The sequence below is a fragment of the Equus asinus genome, chromosome 22 (genome assembly GCF_041296235.1).
Source record: "Equus asinus isolate D_3611 breed Donkey chromosome 22, EquAss-T2T_v2, whole genome shotgun sequence".
In the NCBI taxonomy this organism is placed as follows: Eukaryota; Metazoa; Chordata; class Mammalia; order Perissodactyla; family Equidae; genus Equus; species Equus asinus.
Window position 1 is genome coordinate 51,232,533 of NC_091811.1, and position 15,676 is coordinate 51,248,208.

The 15,676-nt window shown below is 39.2% G+C and overlaps 1 protein-coding gene and 1 long non-coding RNA gene across 6 annotated transcripts in view; one reads left to right on the forward strand and one right to left on the reverse strand.

Moving 5' to 3' along the window:
- The window catches only part of TUBA1C (tubulin alpha 1c), a 71,683-nt gene that overhangs the window by 8,613 nt on the left and 47,394 nt on the right, over nucleotides 1-15,676 (forward strand). The gene's annotated exons all lie outside the window — the stretch shown is intronic.
- LOC139041624 (uncharacterized) lies at nucleotides 2,305-5,111 on the reverse strand. Its single transcript, XR_011497094.1, has 3 exons — nucleotides 5,032-5,111; nucleotides 3,803-3,915; nucleotides 2,305-2,443 (listed from the first exon to the last, which is right to left on the reverse strand). It is a non-coding gene; the product is annotated as an uncharacterized lncRNA (long non-coding RNA).

Genomic DNA, 15,676 nt, shown 5'->3' on the forward strand with positions numbered 1-15,676 from the left:
ATTTAATTGGCTATAATGCATTCTAATAAGTCCCAAAGGGGCCGGCCCCGTGGCCGAGTGGTTAAGTTCTCGTGCTCCGCTGCAGCGGCCTGGGGTTCGGATCCTGGGCACGGACATGGCACTGCTCGTCAGGCCACGTTGAGGCGGCATCCCATATGCCATAACTAGAAGGACCTGCAACTAAGATATATAACTATGTACCAGGGGGGATTTGGGGAGATAAAGCAGAAAAAAAAAAAAGTCCCAAGAAAAAATCATGGCATGATCCTGTGCAGAGATATACATTACCTATAACCTCCAGCTCTGTGCCAGGTGATGAGTAGAGGATGTAGGAAGGCTTCCTGGAACAGGCGATACTTGGGACTGTCTTGAAAAATAAATAAGAGTAGTAGGTACAAATGGCGAAGAGAGTGCACATGCAAACACAAGGACAACTGAGTGAGTTTCAGAAACTGGAAGTGGTTTGTTATGGTTTGTTACATAAAGTGTAAGGAAAGGGGATTGGGGAGTGATGAGCCTGGAGGATTGTGTAGAGAATTGATTTTGAAAGGACTTTATTCCAAACTCACTGAGAGCCATTACAGGAAAGAGGATTAATGAACTTTGCATTTCAGAAAGATCCTTCTGGGCCAGCCCAGTGGTGCAGCAGTTAAGTTTGCACATTCTGCTTTGGGCAGCCCCGGGGTTTACAAGTTCGGATCATGGGTTTGGACTATGCACCACTTGTCAAGCCATGCTGTGGCAGGTGTCCCACATATAAAGCAGAGAAACATATAAATTAGAGTAAAGATGAACATGGATGTTGGCTCAGGGCTAATCTTCCTCAGCAAAAAGAGGAGGATCGGCAGCAGATGTTAGCTCAGGGCTAAACTTCCTCAAAAAAAAAGAAAAAGAAAAAGAAAAAGAAAAAGAAAGCAAGAAAGATCGTTCTGACTACTATGTGCAGAGAGAATAGATAGAACAGAGTTGGGGATGTGGGGAACATAGGCAAGGAGACTGGTTAGAAGATTGCTGGTTAGTGGATGATAAAACTGACTTAAGGAAGGACTGTCCTTTGTCAAGATAGAGTGCTGAGTAATATCAAATACTGCACAGGGGTTGTTAATAAGGACAAAAGAATGTTCATTGGATTTAGCAACAAAGAAGTAAGTATACAGCAAGGGCTTGGCACGGAAAACATAAAACATGTTTCCTGGCCCAGAGGAGTTCAAGACCCAAGAATGGAAACTGTTATTACAATACTTTGTGTTGAGTGCCATGAGAGAGAGGTCAGTGCAGGAGCTGCCGGACACACAGAATTGGGTCAATTTCACAACTTCATTCCACCGTGGTGTTCACTGTCTTATGCCACATCACTGCCTCTGCATCCTTTGTGAAATGGACTGTACCTATCTACCTTACGCTGCCTTCCTCATGCAGGTTTGAGTGTGAAAGGATAAATTCAAGCAAGTAGGTTTCCCTTAAATTCTCTAACAAAAACACACTTCAAACTCCAAAGTTAAACAGGGAGATGGACATGATGATGCTGACATGCTGAATTTATACTTAGCTTCATTTTAGGGCTCAGTACTGATCAATACATTGAGTGAATTGCCTCTCACTCTGTATGCCCTTTAAAGACCATCTGCTGCATTCACCTCGGCCAACTTCCAGTGTTAACACTGAGGTAAGAATATGATCCCACAACTAAATTTGGAATTTTATTTAAAGTTTAACGTAACCTTTCTCAAACTCTGGTCAACACAATGCAATATTAGTAAATAATAGTTTTTTCTGGATACTGATGGTAAGAATTATCTGTGGTGATCCTGCTAACTGAGGTTTCATCTATTTTTGGAAGGACTTTTATATGTATAGCAGAGATAAATATTAATGAATTTCTATTCCAGAAGTAAGACCTAAAATAACAGAATAAATTCCTGTACTCTGTAATATTAAAAATACATCCCAGGTATTGTAAGACAATGCTTTGAGGTCACTCATTGATGTTCAGTCATTTACTGAACTACTCTTTTTAACAAAATATATATGCTCTGAGATACACATTTTATTTTATTTTATTTTATTTTATTTTATTTTACTTTTTGAGGAGGATTAGCCCTGAGCTAACTACGGCCAGTCCTCCCCTTTTTGCTGAGGAAGACTGGCCGTGAGCTAACATCTGTGCCCATCTTCCTCTACTTTATACATGGGACGCCTGCCACAGCATGGCTTTTGCCAAGCGGTGCAATGTCCGCACCTGGAATGCGAACCAGCGAACCCCGGGCTGCCGAGAAGCGGAACGTGCGAACTTAACCACTGCACCACCTGGCCGGCCCCCTGAGATAGACATTTTAATCTGTAATTTTGCTCTGGGTCACTGGGGAGATGGTTTCCTGAAGCCTACTGATGAAATCTGACATTTGGAGAAAGGGAACAAATCTTGAAAAGGCTTGAAGGCATCCTGAGGAGAGAAGAAATAAAACAAAGTGAGAAGACAGTAGATAATCTCAGTTTTCCATGAAACCCAATTTATAATTTGGTTGCATTTCATTAACCCAAATTACACACACTCACAAGAATGCACACTGAGCGGCCTCTGTCCCGCCCCTCCTTCCCCTCACAGCAGATGGAAATTAGGTGGCAGACTGGGAAGGTTGCCATGGTACTCTGACTGCAAGGATTTAACAGTAATCAAAAGAAGCTCCAGAGTCCCCTCCCCCAGCCATTCAAATGTGTGTTTCCCATTTTTCTCTCAAATCTTTGTCTTAATTAATTCCATGTTATAGATAAACCAGGGTGAGATTGACCTACTAGTGAACCAAAAAAAATTTACTGCCTCCAAAAGGGTTTATAGATGCATTGATATTGTTAGAAGTAAACTACTGAGGAATTATAGCTGGTCCATTTTTATGTAGAGCTAGCTACATAAAAAGTCAGAATTTGTTTTTAATATGCAACATGCCCTCATCTTCGAGAATCATATTTCTTACTGGTTTTATCCCTCTGGATGACCTGCAGGCTTCTCAAATTCAATATATTTAAATGGAGTTATTTATTTTTCTCCATTACCTTCCTCAGATTTCTATGTTCTCAATTATTCTACATTCTCAATACCTGTTCATTGGCAACATCTTTCTAGTATACCAACCTAGATTAAAGTAATAACCTCATATAATACCATGTGCCAGGCACTATTCTTATCACTTTGTGTATATTAACTTATTTAAGTTAATGCCAACTGATTATGAAATCTTGTCAATTATATTTCAAGATTGTCTTAATAAATATTTGCAGAGTGAACAAATGACTAATCTTCTAAAGCTTGACCAATTTTATTAGGCAAAGGGCCTAGTTCAGGAGAGGATGTGGCAGAATATATAGGACTTGGTCTTTGAAGCTTCCTCTTTGAGCGTTACATGTATAAATCCAAGAGCCAAAATAGTAGAAGATAAGCCTTTGTAACATATTGGGATCATTCTCCTCACCAGTGTTTCCTAAGGCTGCTGAAATAATTAGGGTGCTGGTTAAAAATACTGATTCCCAGGGCCTGGCCCCATAGCATAATGGTTAAGTTCGTGTCTCCGCTTTGGCAGCCCAGGGTTTGCAGCCGAGATGCTGGGTACGGACCTACACACCAATTGTCAAGCCATGCTGTGGTGGCGTCCCACGTACAAAATAGAAGAAGATGGGTACAGATGTTAGCTTAGGGCAATCTTCCTCACACACACAAAAAAGTACTGATTCCCAGTTTCTGCACCAGAGAGTCTGATTAAGTAGATCTAGTTCAGTAAATAGTATTCTCTTAGAATTAATAATTTACCGTTTTGGAACTACAGAGTTTTGATGCTTTTGGGTGGTGTGGTTCAGTTATTTCCAAATTCTGATAACCCCTGGATAAGTTGATAGAGAATTACTCTCCAGACGGTTGTAATCCTGAAAGACACAATTCCCAATGGTGCTCAGCCTAAAAGGGTGTTTTTGGAAACATGTCTCCATCTTTCTTTAGATTTAAAAGTCAATTACACATGTGCAGAAGAGAAGGAAGCCTGTGTTTTTCTTCATCTGCCCATTAAAAGATCATTTAGGAAACACTTCTCCATTCCCCATAAAGATTGATTATGCTTGTGTTGAAGAGAAAGGATTAGAAAAGGCTGTGGGGTTTTTTCTTCATCTGTTTATAAGAACAGCAATCTGTTATTCTAATATACAGATTATAAGAGATACAGAGGTTTATTCAAGATAGCATGGCCTGAAATTAAGTCCCCTCCATGGTAAGATTGTCTCTGAATTTAGCATATTTTAATAAGCCCACTATTAATATTTTTTAATGATTTCGATAGTTTTAGATATGTAAGAGTGACTTCACTCTCCTCTCGTTACTAAGCAACGTATCTTACAGTTGCTAGGAAACAGACTAGCCAGCTTGGGGGTACTTCAGTTTCCCCTACCACCTTGCAGACACATGACTATACCCTAGAGAGTTTCACAGGCTTAGAGAAAAGAGAAAAAAGTTAATGCCATATCCAAAGGATAGAAAAAGAGATGAGTGGAGGAATAGAATAAGGAAAATAGGAAGGTATTTGAGAAGAAGAGTACATGAGGTTGGCAGAGGAAGGCTGTTACACAATTTCCTTGAATGAGTCATGGAAAAACCTTAAATTTCCAGTGCTCTATCTCATATTCTGTATGCTTCTACCTTCTCTAAAAACAAATTAGGGAATAAACTTGGAGAAAAAGATCTTTCAGCTAGTATTCCTAAATATTTTCAGAAGGGTGGAAATCAATTGTAACTCCTACAGAAGACTGGCGGTTACAAACATATTAAAGTCATACATTATTTCAAATTCTAAAGTCAGATATACACTATCTCCTTCCATTTCTCCTGAAAATAGTAAAAAGGGACAGTACTAAGAGGGAGGTTAGAATATAAGTGTTCTTGGACAAATTTAGAAGCAAGATGGTCATACAGGCTCCTGGGCAATATGTGTTTCTGTACAAAATTTTAAAAATCTAATATAAAGGGGGAAAGAAGGAACTGTTGTGCTGTACCTGGAGGACTCTGTTGTATCTGAAATAGGAAACCAGGCTCTAGGTCTCATTGTCCATGTGTGAAAGCTTGTGTCCTTGTGTCTCTGTGGTATTTACTGTTGCTGGCAACCAGGAAGCTCCGTAGTGATTGTTGCTAGGTCCTCAGTGCCTCTGTTTGCCTGAAACCTTAATCAGTGCCAGAAACACCAGAGATAAAAATCTTTGCACAAAATCCAGCGCCTGTTATCCCCGACAGTCCTACTGCAAACAGTCCATCTTGTGTCCAGTGAAAATCAGTATAAAATGGAGACTTCTCACAAAGAGTTCATCCTCAGCTTCCTCTTCATGGATGCTACTTCTGTCAGTGCAGAGCACTAAGAGAACCCTGGGGAATGGTTTAATTAAAATAAGGTTTATATTCTGGTGTCACCAGCTTTAACTAAATGCTTAATAAAGAGTCTGAGACCAGGAACACAGAGAAGAAAGACTGTGTCAGATTTAGATGACTTCCTGTTCTGAGGCAGGAGGGTCCCGTCGGTGTTTGCTGACAGCCTGAGATCACCTTACTGACCACAGAAGCCATGGTACAAATGATGGCACCACTTCAAATAGAAGTCTAGAAGATTCTGATAAAGACCCATTTCAGCATCATCCCCCAAAATAACTGACATCATCTCTTGAAATTGAACATCGGCTCTTGGATGAACCTTACAAATCAACACAACCCACTTACTCAAGCCATCTTGTCTAACTGCAGACTTTAAATTTTGTTTCCTGTATATCTCCTACCTAGACACAGACAGTTATGGCTCTGCACTTACCTGGAAACAGTTGTAAATCTGGGGTGAGATTTAGAAAAGATTCATGCCGAGATGACATACAGGTCTATTGAACATCAGGCATCCAGCTTCCTAAAGTGGGTCTGAAGAGATATTTATTGTTGTCATTATTACTAATTTTTGAGCACATAATCAAGGCTAAGTACTTCATATGTATTATCTAATTTATCCTCAAAATAATTCTAGGAGATAGATACAATTATATTCATTTTTTTCCTCAGTTGAGGAAACTGAGGTTCAGAGAAGTTAAATAATATGCCTAAGATCTCTCGAAGCTAATATGCGGCAAAATGAAAATTCAAACCTAGACCTATCCAGCTCCAGCATTTGACTCTGAACCACTATTCTATGTATTCTGTTTAATAGAGAAAGCTTTTTATATGGGAATAAATTGTGTAGTACATCACTGTGTCAAGGTGAAGAGTGTAGACTCTGGAGTCCCTCTGTCCCCTAATAGGGTAGTTGAGACTCATACTGTCTGCTCCCTCTGGGTTTACCATAAAGGCCCTACCAGGACAATCCTCCAGAACCCTGAAATTCCCTATCCTTGCATTTCCCCAAATCTAAGTTATTCAATATGTAATAACACCCAGTGGAGTCTTTAGATGGATGGTTCAGACTGGGTTCTGCAACCCCAATTCAGTCAACCTGGTAGTTCTTTTTCAATGTGAGGCAAAGACTTGCCCTTAGAGCCTTTCTGCATTCATCTGGTCTCCTCTTCTCATTTCCTTATCTAATAAGAACAGGAGATCATTTTTAGGGACTGTGTGGTCTGAATGCCAATTTAGAAAGGAATGCTTTTTTAAAAGAACAATCTGGAGAGCTGTAACATTTTGCATTATCCAGAGGTTGGTTCAGTGTCTTGGAGCCACACTATCTCAAAATCTTCATTCTAGAATAAAATCTTTCCTTTCCCTTTGTATAACCAAAAAGTCCACTGTATTGGTATTTTCAGAACAAAGAATTATTTGATAATTTAAAAAATCTTTCATTCTTATATACACACTGGGCAGAAAACATAAAATAGTCACATGCAGGTGGTGTGCCATGGCCTGCTTGTAAGGGCTCGTGAGAACTGATTCTAAGCACCTCTTCCCAGCTCTGTACTATATTCAGTGACATCACATTGGTAGCTTGAAATTTGTCATGATGGGAGCATTTATACCATGGAAATTGACATATGATACAAATCAGAGCTTTTTCCCCTCTCTCTCAGAGCCAGTTAAACATTTACCAGAAAACCTCTAGGAGAGGAGTTCTCAAAAAGCAATGCATCAGCAGTGTAACTTCAGTGAAACAGAGTCCATCCTTATGTCACTGGGCATCATGTTGCTGAACTTCTCATATTGTATAAATGAAGGAAGTCATCTGCTCAGTGATGTATACTAATAAAAGTTTTATTAAATGAGGGCATACAGCATCAAGCACAAAAGTTGGTAGAAATTGTGTTCACCGTCTGACACAGGACAGGCTATGGTATGATCCACATCTCAGAACACTGGGTATATCTGGGAATGTCTAAGAGAGAAGGTACAAAGCAGGTTGCAGAGAGAGCACAGTTTTCTCATAACAGCACCCGTAGGTGGCTTTTGAATTCTGAGATGATCACCCAAAGAATCTTTCTTGAAATCTATAGATAATAGGCTTAGTCTATAGATGATATGCCTGTGTGTGAGAAGCCTTATGACCTGACTTAGAATGCTAATTGTTAGAAAAATGAGATTTAAAAATCCTGACTTCTATTGCTAAATGATTTGAGAATATTTATGATAATAGCTAACGTTTCTTAGTTTATTACTATGTACCAGGCTCTATTATAGGCACTTTACTTGTATGAACTCATTTATTCCTTGTTATAACTCTCGAAGATAGGTACTAAATTATCCCCATTTTACAGATGATGAAATTGAGGCACAAAACATTTAAGTAAGTGGCTGAAAGTCACCAAATAAATAATAGAGCCAGAGTTCAAACTCAAGAATTCTGAGTTCTAATCCTTTATAGGTATAACTTTTCATGCTAAATATAGATCAAGATTAACATTTAAGTTGTTTCCAATCATTTTTTAACAGAATATATAGAATACCACTAGTTTAATATTTTTCCAACCTTTTGATCTTTGACCCATTGTAAAAAATACATTTTGCATTCATATGATATACCCCAAAAAAAAATACTACTCTTACTATGCTTAATACCATCTATTTTCTATCCTATTCTATTTCATTTTTTAAATACTGATCATAATTCACTAAATTGATTTCTTGACCTACTAATGACAGTAAATAATAAACAGTAAATGTACTGTTTGAAATTTACTGCACTAGATTTTTGTATGTGTAGCTCCATGCCATGGCTCAGTTTACTACTGGTATCCTATTTTAAAACAGAATTCATGGTACCCTTATTTCCTTTCCATTTACTCTGTTCTAGTGGCAAAGTTACTTGAAGATGGACATATGATTTAAAAAGATGTGAGAAGTAATGGAAGTCTAAGCTAGACAGGTAGCAGTGAAAATGGAAGGGAAGGATCCAATGTGAGAGTTTTAGTGGCATATTTTTAGGATTTGGTAACTGATAGGGCATGAGTGTCTAGTGTCCCTCCCCAGATGATACAATTAATAATGTCCTAAGTGTCCAGGCGGGGCAGAGAGGTGAGATATAGGGTATGGAGCCATGGGTCAATAGCCAAATGCAATGGCCCATCAAGTTTCCAGGCAAGTAGTTCTAAGGTTACGACATCCTAAAGCTGAGTTGCTAAATCCAAATAGATGAAACAAGAAGAGAAGGCAAGACCTGAAGCAAACAAGTTGGAGATCCAGGAGAGCCCTGCCTACAGAAGTTCTAATGATCTGAGAAGGCAGCAGAAAAGTGAATTCTTGAGGAAAAAGCACGCAAGTAATTCCTATCTATGGGTCTGAGTGTTGCCTGAGAGTTTAAGTAAAGGAGAAGGTGGCACAAAGCATGTGCTGGACACTATGGGGGTCCCAAAGATTAACGTATGGCTTCACTCCTTTAGGAGCTCAAAGTCTAGTGCAGCATCATATGAAGGAGCATCATTAAGGAAAAGCTTTTATTTTGCCAGCATCCCACATAGCTAGTAATAATGACATTTGTATAGTGCCCTACAGTTTACGGAGAACTTTCACATCTGTGATCTCAATTAATTCATTCAACAACCATATGGGATAGATATTCTTATTGTTGTCATTTTATACACATAAGAAGGCAGAAACTTAGGTCCTGAGCTTGAGAATATCTAAATTTAGGTTTCCTTCTTTCCCCACTATTTCAGAGCTGTTTATCAACAATAAACTGTAATCATTAAATGAAATTTACCTGATAAACTTTCCTACCATAGAAGATGTGTTGGGAACAGAGCATAGATGCAAGAAGATTCTATGATTAAAAACGAATGTCTGATACCTCATCGTACCCCCAGGATGGCTGTAATAGAAAACACAGATAATAACAAGTGCTGCTGAGGATGTAGAAAAATTGGGACTCTCAGACATTGCTGGTGGGACCGTAAAATGGTGCAGCTGCTTTGGAAAACAGTTTGGCACTTCCTCAAAATGTTAAACATAGAGTTGCCATATGACCCAGCAATTCTGCTCCTAGCTATGTGCCCAAGAGGAATGAAAACGTGTGGCTACACAAAAGCTCATACACAAATGTTCATAGCAGCACTATTCATAATAGCCCAAAAGTGGAAACAACCCAAACGTTCATCAACTGATGAATAAATAAATTGTAGTAGATCCTGACAATGGAATATTATTCACCAATAAAAGTGAATTAAGTACTTATACATGCTACAATATAGATGAACTTTGAAAACATTGTGCTAAGTGAAAGAAGCCAGACGTAAAAGACCACGTGATATTAGATTTCATTTATATAAAATGTCTGGAATAGATAAATACATAGAGACATAAAGTAGATTAGTGGTTGCCTGGGGCTGGCGGGAAGAGCGGGTATGGGAGGGGCTTGGGGGAAGTGGGGAGTGACTGCTGATGGATACAGAATTTCTTTGTGGGATAACGCAAATAATCTAAAATTGATTGTGGTGATGGTTGCACAACTCTGTGAATATACTTAAAACCATTAAATTGTGCACTTTATTATTTATTTATTTATTTTTTTGCTTGAGGAAGATTGTCCCTGAGCTAACATCCATGCCCAATCTTCCTCTATTTTTTTACATGGGATGCAGCCGGAGGGGGGCTTGATGAGCAGTGTGTAGGTCCCCACATGTGATCTGAACCCACGAACCCCAGGCCGCCAAAGCAGAGCATGTGAGCTTAACCACTGCTCTACCAGGCCAGCCCTAAATTGTGTGCTTTAAATGGGTAAAATTGTATGGTACATTAATTATTTCTAGTAAAGCTGTTTTTTTGTTTGTTTTTGTTGAGGAAGATTTTCCCTGAGCTAACATCTGTTGCCAATCTTCCTCCTTTTGCTTGAGAAAGAGTCACCTGGAGCTAACATCTGCGCCAATCTTACTCTATTTTGTATGTGGGTTGCCGCCATAGTATGGCTGCTGACGAGTGGTGTAGGTCTGCGCCCAGGAACTGAACCTGGGCTGCCGAAGTGGAGCGCACCAAACTTAACCGCTAGGCCACCAGGCTGGCCCGTGTTTGCTTTTTTTTTAAGAAAGAGTGTAGCCATGAAAAAAATTATTCCCTGGTTCTGTTCACTGAATAGGTCTAGAAATAATTACATCCCAGTAGCAAACAGCTCCCTTAACACCAAGATTGTGAGTTTCACAAATCAATTATGAGTTCAGGAGATTCCAGAATACAACATGATAAAAGAATCTAGCTATATTACAAATGCGTAAACCAAGCTCTCTGAAGAGGATGGGGAGAAAAGGTGCTGCTCTAAGTAACTTTGGAAAGGACTGCAGCCTGTAAGTCTAAAGGCAAAAGGAAGCCTACATAAGCACTGTGCTCTAGTCAATAAAGTTGTTTCCCATGAGGTACAAATTAACAATTCTGAAACCACTATATATCTGTACTGTAACTGAACAATTAAGTAAGTGGATGGTGGGAGCCATATTTCTTTCTTAGTGTTGGAGTTGGGGGTTACAGACAAGCAGGAGGAGAAAGCTAAAATGACCCATGGATTAGAGTTGGAGACATTAGTATGATCCCGTGTTTAACTTAATATATATCAATGGTTACATATAGAAATATTAATAGGCCAGCCCCAGTGGCCTAGTGGTTAAGTTAGGTGTGCTCCATTTTGGCAGTCTATCAGTGGCCATGTTGTAGGGGTGGCTCACGTACAAAAAGAGGAAGATTGGCAACAGATGTTAGCTCAGGGCAAATCTTCCTCAGCAAAAAAGAAAGAAATATTAATAAATATCTGTGTAATATATATATTTCCTTTCTCTGTCAGCTAAGAGCGCCCAGAAGCAATGACACACCCTAATAGCAACATCACACGTATCTTGTATTTCTAATAACATTCTCCAGTAAAAGGAGCCAGGGCTCCTTGGAGAAATGGCTGATTCTAGGACTAGGGCAAGAAATATACAGGGTGATCCTGGAGTGTCTTAGAGTGCCAGAAAGTAATGAAGTGCTCAAAAAACCCCACAATGATGGGGGTAGGTCAGAGGGACACAGGAGCCAACTGAAAGAGCCCAATGGCCAACGCCAGAGCAATTTGAGCAACAAATAAAGTAATACTGGATTAAAATCCAGGACATAAAATAAATATCTATGAGTACATAGTGATATAAATAAATAATTGAAGACATAAGTAGTAAATAAGTAAATAAATGGAGGAGAATAGACAAAGCTCCCATGCAGAAGAATGCCAAATAATTTATGTAGATTCTCTCCCCTTAAGGAAATGGAGCATAATTTACCACTCCTTAAGTATGGGTTGTGCCTAATAACTTCCTTCCAAAGAGTACAGTATGAAGAGGGAGGAAAAGAGTTACAGTGGAAAAACCTGACAAACGTTAGCTCAGCCAGGTGATCAAGGTTAACCTCATCAGTGAGAGGCATGTTGATTGGATGGACTCCTGATATGATGTGATGGGAATTGCACTTTACCTCTTTGGTCTTTCTCCCCAAGCCCCCTAACCCCCAGCCCAATCATGAGAAAAACATCAGACAAATTCCAGTTGGTGAGCAGTCTACACAATATCTGACTGGAACTCCTCAAAACTGTCAAGGTCATCACAAACAAGGAAAGTCTGAGAAACTGTCATAACCAAGAGAATCCTGAGGAGACATGAAAACTAAATGTAATGTGGTATCATGGATGGGTTCCTGCAACAGAAAAAGACATTAGGTAAAAACTAAGGAAATCTGAACAAAGTATAGTCTTCAGTTAATATTAATGTAGCAATCTTGGTTCATTAGTTGTGACAAATATACCATGTTATTGTAAGATGCTAATAATAGGGGGAAACTGGGTGTGGCATATATGAGATTTCTCTGTACTGTCTTCACAATTTTTCTGTAAATCTAAAACTATTTTACAACAAAAATTTTATTTAAAAAACCTATTTCTTACTAAAAAGAATAAGGGCTTCTTGGAAAAATGACTAATTCCTGGTCTGGGGCATAAAATGTACAATATGAGCCTGAGACATCTTGTTATTCCAGAAAGCAAGGAAGTTCTCAAAAAATTAGTGAGATTGTTTCAAAAGGTCACAGGAGCTATCATGAAGAGGCTCCTAATGGGCAAAAATGGGACACTATAAGCATTCAAAAGAACAATTTTTGCAATTGATGGAAACACACTGATAGTATTTTTTAAATCATGATTTCATAATGAGATTTTAAAGAGAAAGAAAAACAATTGTCACTATATTCTGAAAATTGTCAATTTAAAGGAAAAGAATTAAGTTCTATCCTATCTTTTCCATATGAATTATGTTTCAGGCAACCAAATACCACTTCTTTACAGAATATTTTAGCTAATAAATGTGGGCAAAAGTACAGAAATCACCCCTTTGCAACTCTTAATGTCAAATCATTGATTCAGGCAAAGATCATCAAAGGATGATACCATTGCAAGAAAGGTTGATGGGGCATTTTACAATGGAGGGCCCAGGTGGTCACAACCTGAACCCACCGATGAGTCTTAGCATCACTAGGAATTGGATAACCAGAAATTGTGTGCTCTCTGATGTGATGCAGTATGAAGCACACAGCGCTACCTATGACATAGATCCTTGAACCTGGATTTAATCAAGCATGAGAGCTAACTTCAAATTTACAGGAAACACGGAGAATAGAGGAACAAGTGAAATAAACCTCTAAGAAGCAAATAAACAAATTAAGAATGGCCTACATTATTTTAATTTATTTTTACTTATTCAAGAAGATAATAGCTTGGAAATAAAAGGGAAAAGGAATGGCTTAGATTAAAAGAGATAAGAGACATACCAAAATAATGTGTTCCCTTTGTTTGGATCCTAATTAAAACAAACCAATTATAAAAATAAATGTTTTTTAGATAGTCAGGGAAATCTGAATATGGACCAAGGAGTTGTTGTTAATTTCTTAGGTATGATAATGGCATTGAGGTTATGTAAGAAAATGTCCATATTTGTTAGAGATGAATACTGAAATATGCGGGAGTGAAATGACATGAAGTCTGCTTTAAAATAATAAGTCAAAGAAAGAGAGAGAAAGGGATAGATGAAGCAAGGGTAGCAAAATCTTGATAATTGATATATCTAGATAATGAGTATATAGTGGTTAATTATACTGTTCTCTCTACTTTTACATTTGTTTGAAAATATTCATAAATGTTTTTAAAAAGCAAGTTGCAGAAGACACACAGCCTATTCCGTTTTTATAGAATTCAAAGCCAGTGTGGTGGACTCTGTGATGCACTGCCTAGATTCCCCTTTACTGAGGGCTTATTGCCCTGGCTACTGGGAGTGCTGCTGGCAGATGCACTCAGCTGTCAGCCCCTTCAGAGACTGCCTCAGCTGCAGACGGCTGCCTTGCCCAAGCCCCTTCCTGAGATGGCTAGGTCCAATGACTGATTGATGTGGCATATAAAGCCCTGGCCATCTCACCCCAACTTGGGACAACTCTGAAGGGTCGCTGTTGCTCCAGAGCACCTTGTGGGGTCAGCTAAGGCAGTGGAGCCTGCATCACAACTTGACTTACCCCTCTGCCTAGTCCTGCTTCCTTTCTCTCCCTTCTCCAGATGTTGATCCCAAGAACAAGCCTTAATAAACATTGCACGTGCTAAACTCCATCCCAGAGTTATCCCTGGGATCCCTGTTTGTGACAGTCTAACAGGTTGAATTGTGTCTCCCACTAAAATTGTTATGTTGAAGTCTTAGTACCTCAGGATGTGATTTTATTTAGAGACAGGGTCTCTAAGGAAGTAATCAAGTTAAAGTGAGGTCTTTAGGATGGGCCCTTATCCACTATGGCTGGTATCCTAAAGAAAGGGGGAATTTGGACATGTCTGAATTGTGGGAACATGTGCAAATTTCTCTTGCAGAGTTTGGCATTACAACAGAGGGAAATATGGACAAAGACAGAAATCTATTTCCCTTTACAGGGACCAGAGTACAGATAGGAGATTTTCTTTGGTAATATTCACTTCTGGTCCTTCTGGGCTTCTTTCGTGGCCAGTGGAATGTGACAGAGGAAAACAAAATCCCTCCTTCCATTTTTAATGCCTCAGGAAACATGTTGCTCATATGAGCTCAACAATAAATCAGCTGAAATGACTCATTTATGTAGTTTTCAGAATGGATTCAGCAGATTTTTTCAATTCCAACATTGACTGCAGTAGGAAATAATGTGCTTGACCTCATTCTACATCTTGCTGGAAAATAGGATTAATGTTTACCTCAGAACAATAATATGAGGCTTAATGTTTCAGAGGAGCTTTTTAATGAGAGGTGTTTAAGAAATCCAACCTGTTTGGGCTGCAGCTGAGATTGACTGTTTTCTTGTTGAGCTAAATAGGAACTCTATTTGGTCTTCCTTTAGTATTGGCCTGGTACTCCCCCAGAGGCCGACAGCCCTGGCCCTCTCACCTTTGGGAATGGTTATTAGGGTTCCTGAAGCCACCACCATGTAGGTCACTGCCCTGACCCTTGTGTGGCGTGGGCCTGCTGGAGGGTATGCATTCCCTGCAGCTCAGGTAATGAGCCCATCTTCACAACTAACACTTTCCACACTCAGGAGGATTGCTTAGGGTTGAGCAGCTTCAAAAAGGCAATTAGCATAAAGTGGGAAAGCAGTCCAGTCTCAGAACCTGGCAACTAAAGGGACTGGAACTCAAATTACACATCTAAATATTGGGAGTATGAAACAATGAAAAGGAACAGTTGCTTAGTGGACATTTAAAAACTATTTTCTTAAAACAGCAATCGTGTCTCTTTCTTTTAATCCAAGGTAAAGGATACGGTTGAAGCTCTTCTCAGAAAACAGGTGGGATTGAGGAGATTTATTTATGAGTTACTGGAAGCACAAAGAGAAGCTTTTATTGTTGATAGCTGGGCTGGGTGGATGCCAGGAAACACATCCCAAAGGAGCTGTGCTGCCAAGCACTGACACACAGAGAGAGCTGACCTAGTCGTTTTTCATGCTGACTGCTTGCTCAGAAATTATATCAGAGAACAGTATTGAAAGACCCAGTATGGTTTAGAACACCTATGGAGACTTTAGAACGACCCTAATTTTAAGGAACCATTTGAAGGGAAATAGAGAAGCAGTATATTCATTAGCTTTGTGTGAAACTACTGTTCAGCTCATGTAGGGAACCGGCCTTGAGACAGTTCCACATGCCAGACATTCAGTGTCATCAGCCTTCATGTTCCTTTGAAACTA